The sequence below is a fragment of the Chrysoperla carnea genome, chromosome 1 (assembly GCF_905475395.1).
Source record: "Chrysoperla carnea chromosome 1, inChrCarn1.1, whole genome shotgun sequence".
In the NCBI taxonomy this organism is placed as follows: Eukaryota; Metazoa; Arthropoda; class Insecta; order Neuroptera; family Chrysopidae; genus Chrysoperla; species Chrysoperla carnea.
This window is the reverse complement of record NC_058337.1, coordinates 132804024-132820633: the sequence shown is the minus strand read 5'-3', so window position 1 is coordinate 132820633 and position 16610 is coordinate 132804024. Positions and strand designations below refer to the sequence as shown.

The 16610-nt window shown below is 29.3% G+C and overlaps 1 long non-coding RNA gene across 1 annotated transcript; it reads right to left on the bottom strand.

Annotated features, from left to right (window-relative positions):
• Nucleotides 1-13950: 13950 nt before the first annotated feature.
• Nucleotides 13951-15017, bottom strand: LOC123305799. The gene is made up of 2 exons (XR_006536858.1): nucleotides 14755-15017; nucleotides 13951-14233 (listed from the first exon to the last, which is right to left on the bottom strand). It is a non-coding gene; the product is annotated as an uncharacterized LOC123305799 (long non-coding RNA).
• Between the last annotated feature and the right edge of the window lie 1593 nt (nucleotides 15018-16610).

The following is a 16610-nucleotide window of genomic DNA, read 5'->3' as shown; positions in this document are numbered from 1 at the left end:
AATGGAAATTCGGTCAAATTTTACCGGAAAAGATAGTTTTTAAAAAAATTACTCAAAATAATGTTAGCCGTTAGGATGATAGCGCGTGTACCGTTTGGAAAAATAATTTACCTTACGTAAACCAGTGCTTAAACTGGGTTTCAGCAGGCGTTGAATGGATAGAAAATTTTTAATAAACCATAACCACTTAAGGTAGTACCAGCATGAAATCACTTTTCGACAGATTTGGCCGATTTTTTTTTCTCGGGCTTATAATAGCTTTATTTATGAATTCCTAAAATTTCATAATTTTTGACCGTTTAGATCGCGAGATATTTAAAGACAAAGTTCGCGATTTTGAGGGTCATGTCCCATTTAAAGCATGTAAAATGTCCGGTCTCTCCAACTATTTTTTATGATATTATTATATATTGAAGAAAAAGTAGAAAAAAATGTTTATACAATACAATTCTAAAAAAAAAATTTAGAAATTAATTTTCACTTTCGAGATATTAATTTTGACGTAAATTGATCGAAATTGGGACGTTGGCATAATTATTTCCCATTTTAAACGGTCAAAATTTCTGAAACTTTGGGAATTAATAGTAAGCATTATTAAATTCTTAAATTTAATTTTTCGTTAAATTCTGTCGAAAAAAAAATTGTACCATTGCTTTAACATAGAAACTGCAAATACCATGCTGGAACATCGTTAAAACAATACTGTTCAAATGTATGAATAAACTGTCCAATAAAAAACAGCCCAATCTTTAAATGACCATTGCAAAGGCCACTGCTGTTTTTTCAGATTAACGATCTACCTAAAGGTAGGTCGTCTGCATTTCCTTTTACCCGAAGTTCCATAAAAATGAATAAATAAAATAAACAACTGGTGACTTAAATAAATTTAACCCATATTTATTTGATATCATATAAAGTTTTTTTTTCCAACATGAAAAAATAAAAAGTTGTTGTATTATGTCAATGGTTGAATAACTATATAGATAGCTGAAGCAAGTCAAGAACATTCTAAGAGCCCACCAGCGTAAACTATATACATATACATCGTTGTGTAGTTCTTCAAGAACACAAAGTATTTCAAAAGAATAGAAAAGGTATTGGGGTATGTTTGAGACAGTTGGAGAGATGTTCCGTGTTCTTATGCTGCTTGTGATGACGATGATGAAATAGCAATGTTATCTTTATTCATTGTCTAAACCTACTGTCAGATTCCGAAATTCGAAAGAAATAACGCATTCAATTTTAAGCCATTGACTTGAATGCCCTGATAATTTATTTTCCGGAAGAATTTTTCTACAGTTTTTCGTTAGAGAGATGTTTTATGGTTGGTCTTTTTTGCAATTTTTTTGAGGATTACTCTTAGTGATTTTCTGGTAATAGTGTCTAAAGAAAAATATTTGTCATTTTTGGTTTTCGTTTCGGGAAAATCACTAGTGACACCAAGCAGTCAATATGGCAGTCATAATCAAGTACCTATAATCGGAAAAGAAGCAGGCCCAGGACTAACTAGACTGTTAATGTAGTGGACTTTTTTTTATAAAACAATTCATTCATACATTTTAGCAGTGTTGTTATAAATAACTATGGTTTCTTAATATCCTTTTCAATCAAGTTTGAGCTTATTATCGTAGTTCTTCTATTAAGCTAGTTCTATTACTAGCTCGATCGGTGCGAAATTCCGCTCCCATGGCTACACGTGCATACCCTATACCCGCCCGTGTCTTAAAAAACAATAAATTTCGTAGAAAAGTGGTGAAAAAATCAGAAATTCTTTAATAAGGAGTTATTAAAATTTGAAATTCATACCGAAATTCATGATTATTAAAGGTCGTGCAAATGATATATTATAGAAGTGACCCTAGATGAAAAACTTGAAATGGGATCTACTCTAGAAAAAAAGACTGAGGTCGTGGGACCCCCGTTTGGAACGAATGTTCTTACGAAACCTGTACAAAAACAAATGTAAAAAACGTTAAATAAATACTAATATACAATTATATTAGCTTTACTTTCCAAATCTGCATTATACATACCTGTTTTTGATTGATCACCTAAATAAAGATTTAAACTAATTAGTTATAATAATTTATTAAATAATTAACTTGAGACTTATTAAATAATAAATAGTCGTTCATTTGACAAATAACAGAATAGTAATGAATTATATTAGTGTCAATTAGGTGAACATGCAGTGGTTTCCATGGATATGGCCTACACACACACACACACACAGTATATCTTACATGCTTACGTGACGATTTCTACCAGTTTTCTCACCATTGCAAGCCGTGTAAATGAACCTCGTTCCAAAAATTCAAAAATTAAAATTTACTGTTATTCGGACTTTGATCAGTTTTCTCTTCCAACTGACGAAGTCTGACGACTGAATGCCACTTGAACATTTTATTTGTTTTATACAGATCTTTTATCTTTATCGTTGTATTCATACGATCTTTGTATATAAAATAATACACTTAAAGCGAAGAATGACAAAGAAAACCAACCATCTCTCTATACCATCTTCTGGGCCCATACCCTATTGGCACATCACAAACTATAAGACGATATAGAAAGGCTCCACTGTACACACAACACAGCCACTTGTATGTTTGAAATCTTCTCACTATTTATAAAATACTAGAGTGATACCCACCCGCTTCGCTGGGTTTAAAAGTAAATATTTCTCTCGCTTATCCCCTTTCTATAACACTTGAAATAATGGTAAGGATTGTTTTACACAGGTAAAATATATGTATGGTTTTCAATTTTTTTAAATGTATAATAGTCGTAACTATTCATTGAGTATATCAGACAAGATGGCCGTGAAATATTTTTTATTGACTATTTTTACAGAAATCTGTAATTTATGGTTATGTCAAATTAAATTTTTTTTTATTTTTTTATTAATATATTTTTATAAATTATATCTTATGTGTTATTCTGAAGTATGAGCTATATTGCTGTACAGTTTCATTAAAAACTATTCGCTAGTTTTAACGTGAAAGCGTAACAAACAAACATGGTTACTTTCGCATTTATAATATATAGAGAAGTATAAAATGCATTTTAAATCATAAAGATAAATTCTTCTAGCTTCTCGTACTTTTTCAAACGTATTTGTTTGAAAAAATCCACTTCATTCAATTTAACATCGTTCATTTTTTTTCTAAATACGTAATTTAAATACGATTCTGTTGAAGAGTTTTTGTTTTTTTTTTTTGTTCTCAAAAATTATAACTCGCCTAGTAAGAAAATAGAGTATTACTTTCATACCTACTCGAATTTAAATGTTATATTTAATTTGTCTCTTGTTTTTCTCTTCAAAAGAATTTAATTAAGAGTCTTAGAATTTCTTTAACGTTCATTCCAGAAGAACTTCTTTTACGACGTGCGATATTACGAAGAAGTTTTCAAAATATCTCCATAATTACTTTTAAATATCTACTTTGGAAGAAGGCATCCCAGGAAAAGGTTAATAGAAGATATAAAATCTATGGCAAGAAATTGATTCCGTTCAATTGAAAACTTTTACATTTAATAAAAATGCATGTAGTAATTATTTTTAGATTTGAAATAAATGGTCTTTATTATTATTATTATTAATATCTACTTTTTTACTCGATATTTTAAAGACTCAATCATTAAATGACCCGGGTTTCAACAACTTTTATTTTATTGCCTGGAATTTTTTAATCTGGAAAATTATTTTGTTGTCAACTTGCATGAAACAAAATGGCCCAAAAAAAATCTTACACGTTAGACGAATAGTTGAATAGTTTCTAAAATCTCAGCAAAAATCGTATACGAAAAGAGATAGTCCGGAGCAATTTTTGCCAGTATCACTTAAAATTCTCCTTTTAGCCCAAAAATCGTAAAAATCTATTCCTTTGCATGATAAAAATTGACATTTGTTTAGTTTTCAAAAATTTCGAAAAAAATTGGTTCAACCAATAGTTAAAGCTACCTGCAAATTTACAATGCTCTCTCCTTTATAGTTTTCGAGAAAATAACACCAAAGATTTGTTCTTTTGTACGCCCTCGCGAGTAAACAGTGATTTTAAATAAAAAATATTACGAAAAAAAGTTGTTTATTTTGTTATAAGGAAAATATTTTTATAATTAAGCTTTAGTTTTACCTCTAACGATTTAAAGAGAAGGGTACTACGAACCCAAGACCTTATTTTTTAAAGTTGCGCATTTAGGAACTCAAACTCACTTTTTACGGCGTGAGCACCCTATAAAAATTTCAGCTTGATATTTTCGTTTTTGAGTTATCGTGTCGATGGACGGACGGGAAGCTTGCGGATAATCAATCACACAAATTACTTATGTGTTTTATGGACACCAAAATTTTGCGACTATAGCTAGAACTAATTGGCTTGATATATATTTCATATACAGGGTATAGGAACTATTAAAAACTGAAAAATGATGCTCCAAAAAAAATTCCAAAAAATTTTGATAGATTTGCAATTGTATTTCTTCAAAGGAAACGAATTTACATTGTTATGAATTGAATTCTTTTCAATAATACGACATTTTTTTTCTTTATTTCGTTTAAAACTAAATTAAATTTAATAGAAAAAAATAACTTCAAAGACTAATTCAAAAACTTTAATAATTTAGTTCATAAAAATTACAATAAAAATATACAACAAAAAAAAGCCATGTTTCGTTTCTAGATTCTTTCTCCGTGTGAAATCTTTTTTCTTTTTTTTCAACAAGAACTAAACTTTCACAAAAGTATAATTAATTTAATTACTAATAATGTGCTACTTCAGTGATTCTTGTTTGGTACAATCATTTATTTATATTATTGTATAGAAGTAGGTAGAAGTCGAGTTATAATAAGTTCCAGAAAGGCAGAAAACATTCATTTACTAAATGCCAGTAAAATAGTATGAGTCGTTCTAGAAAGAAAATATTTAAATAAGTCTATAAATAGAATGTCTCAACATTCAACATCATCATTAAAACAAAAAAAAAAATTTACAAAAACCGACGTATATTAGGAATTATATCAGGTTGTCTTCTTTCGATTCTCCCCAAACTAAAAGGTCTTCGAGTACAGTAAGTACAGTTAACTAGAGGATTAAACCTCTAAATTCGTTCCTATAGCTCCGATTGACTTGGAAAATTGACGATAAGTAGATCAAATTCCAAGAAACAAAAGTTGACAACGAGAATCAAAACAGAGATAAATTCTGAGCAAAAGTGTCGGTCAATTGTATTATGAAACTCGGAGTATTTTACGTCAAATAACTGAAGAATTTGACGTTCTTTGAAAAAATATATCGTACACTTTTTGAAGTACTATGAAAAAACCTTGAAAATGAAAAAATTTCAAGTCATGTGCATCAAAATTTACGAAGTTATAACGAAAAGAAAGTTGCTCGTATCCTTTTTTTATGTTTATTTAGCACAAAACTGATTTCTCGCTAGCTACAGGAAAATTCTTAGCCAAAGGTTGTCAAGGTTGTAAATTTACATGAACATTTGCCTGTGTCCATGACCTGAAATTCAAGTTTCAAGATTATTTGACCTTGATCTTCAAATAATTAAAAAATTTAACTGGACCCAAAAGTTATTAAAACAAAAGCTTGGCCTTTATTTTTCTTGATAACTTATGTCAAAATTTTTTTTTTCAATACATGCCATATTAATATAAGTTTAAGTCGCATTTCCTCCAAAAACTAACGACTTTCGAAAAAAGGTTTTAGATAAAGAAATGTAAGTTTTTTTATATGCATCAACTTTCTTATATTAAGTATTATTCTATCTCTGAATTGACTATTTAAGCAATCCGGAGAACTCTCCCCCCCCCCCATTACACTATGCAACTTTTGTTGAAGTTATTTTTTGATTGGCTAACTACAAAATGGGCTATTAGTCATAATATATTAAACTGGTCCACGCTGTATATAATCGGAACCTCCGTGAATTGAACTTTCTCTTGATATAATATGTCGTGTAAGGAAAGGCCTAAAAAAATTTAATCGTTTGAAAAATTGTCCACGCTAATAGTTGGGAAGAACAATTCATTGCTGATGAGTTTCATCTTAGTTAGTTTTATACTTTTATAAAAAATATTTGAAGAAACATTCATAATGAAATAGTATACGTTTTGTATGTAAATTTTTCTTCCATATTTGTAAACCATAACCTTATTTCATTTTTTTATTTCTTTGCGTCTGTTTTTAACCCCCAAATTAAAAAAGGGGTGTTATAAGTTTGACCGCTATGTGTGTTTGTCTGTCTGTGGCATCATAGCAACTAAACGGTTGAACCAATTTTAATTTTTTTGTTTCATTTGAAAGGTAATTTAACGGGAAGTGTTCTTAGCTATGTTCAAGTGCGGGCTTAGAGTTCCTTTTATGAAAAAAAATTAAAAAATTGGCGATGATCTTCAAAATCGATTTAGTTTGGAAAAGGCATGACGTATAATTTTAACATATAAATAATTACTATGGAATTGAATGGTCAAATAAAACATTTTGAAAAATGAAATGGTAAAATAATTATTTAAGTTAAAAGAACAAACTCAACTCAAATATTACAATTTCAATAAAAATACTTGTCCCAAAAAATGATAGCTCTCTAAGTATCCTTTTCATCTCATATGTCCTTGACCATCACTTTGATATTGATTAAAGAAGAACTGTTTTAAGTTTAAAGTGTTTAGCTGTACGTCTGTGTGTTTCTCAGTGGCATCGTAGCACCTAAAGGTTCGAACCGCCTTGATTGAGAACATTTCATAGCTAAGTTTCCAAAAATCGGTTTTCAAGGAATAAATCGCATTTGTCGGGGGTTTTTTAAATTTTGTAAATTTCACTTGTTCACTCATAAACTTGTTATATGAAATTAATATATACTCGCAAATTAAATTAAAAAGTTTCAAGCGGACAACCAAAAATTCCCACTCCTTTATTCTCGCACTATAAACGTCGATAGTGTGTAATTTACACAATTCATATATCGCACATTGATAACTGAAATATGATACATTCAAATTTTTGGTACAAATAAATTTGCATATAATTTTGAGAATATTAGAAAAGGGTGATTTTTTTTTTGAAATGGTAATCATGATAATCTTAATAATGCTTGTTTAATAAGTCAAAGGGATGTTAATTATCTAGAAAGGGTAGAAATAATGTTCATTAAAATTGATGCAATCAGAAGTTATTATGAAAATTGAAAGATTTATGGTTTATATTTTATTTTGATGAGAGAATGAAATTGGATACAAATTTTTAGATTCGTAACGAGCGTGTTGATATCCCGTAGGCATAAAACCCCCGGGATATGTACTTCAAAAAGTTTCCTTGGTATATATTGACAGTGGCTAGTTGGATCAAATTATTCCCACGGCAAAAAATCCTCCTAAATTTTTGTACATTATTGTACATTTGCTAAAGGATTGTACCACTTCTAATATGTGTTTAAGATACTTTTCTCAGAAACTGCATCGAGGCTTTGTAACAAAGCACCCGCGTATTGTAAAGTGGTTTTAAAAAATAACAAATGGGATATATGAACTGAAACAGGAACAGTTCAAGTGAAACTGAATAACCCTGTTTGGTTGTGGGAACTTAATTTTCAATTCGCGTCTATATGTAGCCATTTCCGTCTCATTTATTCTATAATAATTCGTATTAATTTATAAACTTGATAAATCAGTAAATTGATGAAAAATGTTTCCCATTTTCATTTTTTTATTCAATTAATCTTCTTTTATTCGAAATACTTAGTGAAATGAAATAATCAAATATGTCCTTGTTTAGGTTATACGATTTTGACAAAATTCAGAGGGATCTGAAGTGATTTTTAAAAAGATACATTTTCAAGTAAAAATGAAGTGAATTATAAACTGTAACAAGTGAAATTTACAAAATTTAAGAAACCTCCGACAAATTTTTCGGCTACGGAAGCCTTAACTCGCATTTGAAACAAATCTAAGAACACTCTTCATTAAGTTGACTTTTTCCTTTAAACCTTTTCCAAACTTAGCCGATTTGGATGATCGCCAAATTTTTTGGGGTGCGAAATTCTTAATTCGCACTTGAATTATAACTAAGAACCCTCTCCATTAAATTATCTTTCAAACAAAACCAAAAAAAATCAAAATCGGTTTACCCGTTTAAGGGCTATGATGCCACAGGCAGACAGACACACACACATAGTAGTCAAACTTATAACACCCCTTTTTTTAGTTCGTCGGTTAAAAATCTACTTTGTCGATCTGAGCCCAAAAATTGAATGGAGCGCATTCTTTCAAAAGATCAAGTAATTAATTCATCATATTGTGCAAGTTTTGAACGGCCTAGCGTCAGTTTCTTTTTTTCGAATGCTTTAACTGTTTACCTTTTTCTGGTACAGCTTCTCTCTCAGGTACTCTTTTTTTTATAAACTGGCAAGATAAACTCGAAAGTTGCTATATCCAAATAATTTTTAAGTTAATTAATTTAGTTAAAAATATAATTTACAATTAACTTACAAATACAATTAACATATTTTTCTTAAATACTTTTTATATATTTTAAGATCGAAAAAAAAAAATAAAGAAACCTTAGGGCTTTTTGTTTTACCCTGTAAGGTGGAATATCGGAAGTTTGATACCATTTTTAACAAAACTCATACAATTTTCATCCACTTTTAAAGCAAAAAATTTGGATACTCTGGGTCGGTGTTCTTAAAATCTTGTTAATTAAAAATTATATTCAACAAGTGAAAACAAACAATTGACTGAGTTAATTGTTGAAATACTATGCATAGTCAGTGTTGATTTCTTTATCACATTACACATACAAACATGTGACACATACATAACTGATAATCAAGTACAGTACATATTATAAAATTTCCGCCTAATTAGCGCCCTCACGGGTAAACAGTGATGTTTACGAAAAAATGTTTCAAACAAAAGTTGTTTAATTTTTGATAAGTTTACTTTTAAACTTTTGTTCTATCTCTAACGGTTTACAAGATGGGTCCTACGGACTCAAGACCCAATTGACCTATGATGCTCATTTACGAACTGGACCTCACTTTTTACGTCCTGAGTACGCTGTAAAAATTTCAGCTCGATATCTTTTTTCGTTTTTGAGTTGTCGTGTCCACAGACGGACGGATGGACGGATGGACGGACGAACGGACGGACGGACAACCGGAAATGGACTAATTAGGTGATTTTACGAACACCTATGACAAAATTTTTTTCTTGGCATCAATATTTTTAAGCGTTACAAACTTGGGACTAAACTTAATATACTTTGTATATTTCATATATACATGGTATAAAAATCAAACTTTTAATAAATCTGCTGATTTTAGATTTACATTAATTGGACTACAATACGTAATAGCATATAAAAAAGCAATAATAATGTAGGTATATTTGTTAATAATTTAATGAACATACAATGTACAACGGTGGTACTACAATGTGTAACGTAAAAACTAGATAATTATAAAAAATTTATTTTTAACAAAAGGCTAAGTCTACAAAAGCAGCTATAAACCAATAGCTTGCTATGTACTTCTTACTCATTTATTCCAATTTATCTTAATAACACTTGAAACGCTATTTAACTGTATAAATTCAAATGAAATACACTAGATTATTGTATATTGTACAGTGTGTTTCAGTTAAAACAAATTGCCAATTTTTTAATAGTATGATGAATAATGTTATCATAATCAGAGGACATCATGTTCTGATATCAGATTGTACCTAGATCTTCGGGTTTCTTTAATAGCCAATTTAGATCCTTAACGGTAAGAGATAGAATAACACTTTAAGTTTGAAAGTTGATCCCCATAAATAAACTTACCATTTTTGTACAAATCATTTTTTCGAAAAATATAAGGTTTTGGAGCAAATATGACTTAAAAATATGTCATTATTGCATTTAATCGAGAAAAAAAAATACGCTAACTACGGAAAAATGCTTTAGCCAAAAGTTTTCAGTGGCAACAGAGGACATTTGCTTGTGTCCATCTGTGTCCATGACTTTGACTTACAATTATTGATAAACTCTAAGCGTATTTTCTATCGACTAAATGCATTTATGACATATTTTAAGTCGCATTTCCTCCGAAAGCAAACGTTTTTCGAAAAAATGTTTTGAACAAAAATTGTTAGTCTTTTTATAAGGATCAACTAATAAGTGTTACTCTATCTCTTACCGTTTAGAATCTCTAAAATGACTATTAAAGCAACCCTGAAGAAATAGGTCCAATCTGATTTCAGACCATGATGTCCCCCATCAAACTCTACAATTTCTGTTTCCGTTATTTTTTGATTGGTTAACTGCAAAACGAGCTGTTAGCCATTATTAAATAATATGACCAACCCGTTATACTAAACTAATAAAAGCGTGTTAAAAAGTAAATGTTTTTTATGGGCTCTATAAATATTTTCTAATAATCTGAGTTGTTGTCCAGAAACGTTGCCAAATCACTGGTGGACAACGGTTACTCTTGAGAGCAACTCAGCCCTGCAGTTAGAAGCAGACTCTTAAGGAGTATCATCTATCGCACTTCGTCATATACATACAGTACATCACCCAGCTAATTTCGGAACATACCTCTCCTGCTCTCAGAGCACAAAAAAGTCAAAGTCTGCCCATCAGTGAGTCCAATAGGCTACTGTTTTTTTTTTTTTTTTACAATTTGTTGTTGAACACTCTGCATCGCTAATATTTTATTGCAATATGAAATAAAATACAGTTTATTTGTATTAACCTAACCCCCACCCCTCCCCCCAAAGCCCTCTATGCCAGTGTATTTGCACTCATTCTTCAATAATATTTGTTACGTATTATATAATCACTATTATATAATACACTAGTACCCAACTCCATATACCTCCACAAATACAATAGTATACAATTTATTTTTTATCGATGTTGTTGATAATAATCCTGTAATCTTGTTAATGTACTCTTGTGTTTCTCATTCATTTGTAGCATTCGAACTCTGTATATATAGACCCCCGCATATCTATAACATATTTGTGGTACGTTTTCACTTTGGGTGATTATGCTTAGGTTAGGTTAAGGTGTGATGAATGCCCGGTTGGGAAACGCTTGTGGATACCCTAAAAATGGTTGATTAGTCTAAAACCACTTCTCTATTAATAATTTCAAGCTGTATAAAGCCTTGAATAAAAACTAGAAGCAAGTCTTGAAAGATTTTATACATCGTATTGTTAAACTCTGCAAAAATTAAGATGCACTTGTATTGACTCAAATGTTTGCTTCCTAGCCTGGGCTCTGGTTTAACTGCAATGAGATCGCTTATAGAGATTGTTTTAAAGGAGATAATGTCTTTAGAACGCCTCAATTATACGTTAACGTATCAGTCTTTTTCTTTGCTGCAAGTAGTCAACTACAGTTCTCATTCTACTTTATATGAACCTTTTTTAAAAACTTGCACAGTTCCAAAAAAGTGAATTTAAGTTGAGAACCACGTGAGTAGTTCTCGTAATATTTACGAGAGACTGTTCAAAGTTTTATACTTCTAAAGGAACTTTGAGCAATATCCGAAGCCTTCTCTACACTCGCGAAAAAGCACGAAAGTTGGCGAGGAACGACAATGTGGAGGTAATACTTGCGGTGTCACGCCTTGCCTTCTCCAACTTTAAAAAAAAAAAAAAAAAAAAAACATTTACGTGAGTACATTCACTTTAATGTCAGCTACGGCAATAAAATACTTGCATAGATAGACGAGAGTGTATTGATGATTGCTTCACTTCGGCTTACTTTAGCGCGTATGCTTTACGAGGCGTTAGAGCATAGATGGAGAGTAATTAGCTAGTTGCCTCGTTTGTCAGTAAGCCAGACAGCGTTTATCAAACTCCAAAACAACAAAGTTTTGACGGGAAAGAAGAGAAAATGTCAATAATTTTAAGTTTTGATAAAGCCCAATATTTTTGGTAATCGAAATCAAAAAATACCAAATGTGCTTTTCTTTATTGACGTAGTTTGTCGAATACTACTTAAAATAGCATTCAAATCAAATTCAAATATCTTGGAAATCAGTCTTAAAAAGTAAAAATAAACTGGAATAATGTGATTCTTGGGTCCAATTTTCCCTTTAAGACTCGATACAAATAAACTTTTTGAATTCTAAGAACTCATTATTTAGGGCATTAAATATATCAAAAAAACAAATAAATTCAAAGCAATAAAAATTAAAAACTCGAAAAGAAATCTTCCCCCGTGATTCACACCAAATTTTTAAATAAAGCTTAAAACTGAATTCAATTTCTAAACCAAGTGAAAACAAACTTGATGAATCGTTATGAATGAATTCATACCCTCTGTGCGTCACCCCCTTTTTATATTAAAACGCATTCCTCTAAATATATTTCTATAGATATAGATATACTACATACATAATATTTAGTACTTAGTACATTTTCATTATGTATATTCCACCAAAACACCCTTGAATACAAATAATATCCAATATTATTTTGTATAAACCGCGTTACGATTAAAATGTGAATATTATTTGTGGTTATATAATAAATTTATTTTAGGGTGTTTTATGGTTTATAACATTGCTATGGTAGTAAGTACTAATATACAGATTGGGAATTTTTTTTTTGTCGAGATGATTGGTTTGAGAGCCAGACATGTAAATAAATGTATATAATGAACACAAGTGAAATTTAAAATACCACCGATATAAATTTTCGGGTATGGAACTCTTGAAGACGTAAAGCAACCATGAAGATGCAAATTCGTTATGTATTAATCGAACTATTCTTTTTGTGTAAAGTCTGATGAAGATTGTTTTTGGCTTTTTTTTGTCTATGTCAAAATTCCTAATTTTCTATGAAAATCGACCATGGATAATCAATTTAAAGACAGTATGGAAGACTTTATGGTTATCAAGGAAAATTTTAATTTAAGTTTGGTTGCGAATTATTTAGGTCGTTTTATTTTTTACAACCTCCAGTCCGAAATATGAAAGGGAAAATTGTTCTAATCATCACTCATTTCAATTTTTGGAATTCAATCAGTGATTCTAGACCTTCCACGGTAATTTTTTGCACTTTTATCTCGAGATACTTAAGATTCTTAAAATAGAATGGTTTTGTATATAAATGACGCATGCATTTTGCCTTGAATTTATTTTATGGACTTGAATAAGGGCTGGAAGTTGGATCTACTCTATTTTTAACAGCCTTAACCCTGCTAAAAATTTTAGATTTCAGTTTTCAATCAATCTTGGTCGTTAAATGGCAAGAGTAATTTTTGAAAGAAATGTGAATAAAAATCATTGGATGAAACTGATTAGTGTTACAATTCATTTTTTGCACTTAATATCATTGTAGTGAGTATTTTGTATACCTGGCTCTTGGATTAACAATGGATATAAAGATATTTTTATAGAGCATTTCAAATTATCTTAAATATTTGTTTAAATGTCTTTTTATAAATATTTAAATGGCATATTTCGACAATAAATTGATATTAAAATATATAATAATATATTTATCAATGCCACATTTTTTATCTTTTATCAACGGAAATTGTAAATTTTTAAACAAAATCACTAGTCTATGTATTAGTATATGTCTGGTTGAAACTTATTTTCCAAAATTTTTCATTAAATATTTCGATGAATTCATGTACATGAAGAAAAATAAACAATAATCATTTGTGTAAATACTCTGTATGTAAAATATCATTCTTAGTTTAAGTCACAGTACTCAAGAAAACATCTCATACCTGGCAATAAAATACAAAAATATTGTTTTGCTTCCCAATTTTCTTCTATCACGTTATTATTCGATTCTCTCTATCTTTGCCCAGTTCTTACCATTATAAACTTATAATTAAACCTGCTTTGCTGAGTGAAGTGGAACCGATTCTACATAAAAGCTGATCTAATTGGGGTTTCATTCATTACTTAATTTTTTTTAAACACACAAAATGTAATACATATTAAATTTATATTTTTATTAATCCAATCATGAGTAAGTATGCTCTATTTATCGCTGGATCTTTTGTGGTAGTTTATTCGTTCGAGATAATTTTCTATGACTTTCCGCAAATTGGGTAGGGGTTATTTTGAAGGTGGGGAGATTATAATTTGAATATTCATGGTATATTGAACTTGCTGCTTTTAATTAAAGAATTTATTGATGAAGATCAGGCCAAATTTATCCACTATTAATTGGTTCGCTACCATAGATATTTTTGGAATTATGAAAAATCTATGAAATCAAAAAATAGATAAATTAAAGACAATTGGTAATTTAGCCGATGTTCTGCGAAAATAATTCTATTTTGAATAATGCTACAACATATTTTAAAGGACATTAAAAATTATATTATCTTTAAAATACAAAAATGAATTAAAACAACTAGTTAGATATTTTTGCTAACATTTTTAATATTTTTAAAAGTTAATTAAATTAAACATGGTTTGATGATTATAATGCACAGGATATGAACGTTGAATGTGATGATATGTTTTTACATTATTTATAAAACATAAAATAAATATTTAAAAAAATCTGTGTATGTAATCTTTATATAAATATTATATTATTTATTTATTTTAGTGAAATATATATTTGCATATATTTATATTTACACGTTGTTCCAAAAGTATAGACACATTGTGTTCATCTAGCATTTCTTCCAGGGAAAACGTGACACCATCATTTTATCGAAAAGCTTTCGTGGATTGAAAAAACTTATCCTAACGTAACTAGTATATAAAAAAATTTACCTAGTTCCATCCCGTGATGAAAAGGTTTCTCTCAACCTCCTCCTCTACGTAAATCACCCCTACTTCTTCATAGGCGAGAATAGTCTTCACTACTCTCACCATCTCCTTTATCGTCACCTCATTTGCCCATCCACCAAACCACTTCAGTCGCCAATAGTTTGATATATACAAATGCTCCCTCGCTTCTCCATTCACATATACCAACACTTCCTTGATTTTGTAATTTAAAATGATCAATTTCAAGGAAATTTTCACCATTTTTAAATTTTACAAATAAATCTTGAGAAAAAATTTTAACTTTAGTTAAAGATGGATATGTTGTAAAAGTATTCAAGCTTATATACCGAGCCTATTCGAGAATGAATACATTTTTTCACAAATAAAAAATCTTTAATTTATTCTATTCTTTTTTCAATAGATTGATAAACTTTCCACCTAAAAAAAATATTAGATGTGAATATCATTGTGAAAATCACTCATAGACTAATTAAAAGAAAAAGAAAAAATGAACAAATTTGAGAAAAAAAAATATTTTAAAACACTTACATTTTTCGTTCCATAGACCATTGTTAATCTTCGTTCACCTTTAGACTTGTGCTAAGTAAAATATAAAAACAAAATGATTTTTATGGCTTTATATACCCAAAAAATTTTTGATTATAGCTAAATATTCGTATTTGAAAAACTAGTTTTTATTTTTAATTACCCTGATGAACTTTAAATAATAAAACCAGTATAAATAAGGTACATATTATTATCATTAAGAAATAAACAAAACAAGTGAAAACAAACAATTGACTGAGTTAATTGTTGAAATACCATGCATAGTCAGTGTTGATTTCTTTATCACATAACACATACAAACAGCTCGATATCTTTTTTCGTTTTTGAGTTATCGTGTCCACAGACGGACGGACGGACAACCGGAAATGGATTTATTAGGTGATTCTATGAACACCTATGACAAAATTTTTTTCCTAGTATCATTATTTTTAAGCGTTACAAACTTGGGACTAAACTTAATATACCATGTATATTTCATATATACATGGTATAAAATGTGATAAAAATATATCTTCCTATTAAAAAAAAATAACTATGTAAATTAAAAATTTTTTTCAATAACCTTCACATTTAATATTTTATATGAAGAGTTTATCAACCTATTAAAAATATATATATATTTTTAATATATATATATATATATATATATATATATATATATATATATATATATATATATATATATATATATATATATATATATACATATTTATATACATATATATATAAGATTTTTTTAAAATGAGCTTAACATCAAATATTTTTTTTAGGTTGTAGAACTTTTAAGGATGTCTAGTTTAGAGAAGTATTTGCATGATGGATTAATTACTGCTATACAGTATGGACGTGTTAAAGCATTGGAATGTCTTATTAATGTATGTAAAACGAGAAATATAAAATTGAAATTTCATCCATTTTCGAAAAATCTTGAGACTTGGAAATGAGCAATTGATATTAAATATTATACAGTGAAATAAATTTGTATACTATTAAAAATAAAATATCTATATAAATTAAAAGATTTTTTTCACAATGATATTCTCATCTAATATTTTTTTTGGGTGGAAAGTTTATCAATCTATTGAATTAATGCACTAGCTGTGAACTACCCGCTTTGCTGGGCAACATCCCCACTTGAACCCCTCCCTCCACATTTCCTTGCGTGGGATAACAGTTTTGTAATGTACACGTCATGCTCTTTTATTTGATACCCCACTTAGGTTTATTTGTAAATATTCGATAATTCCTTCCCACTTTCTCGCAACACCTTTCTACCCTCCGAAGGTTAAAAG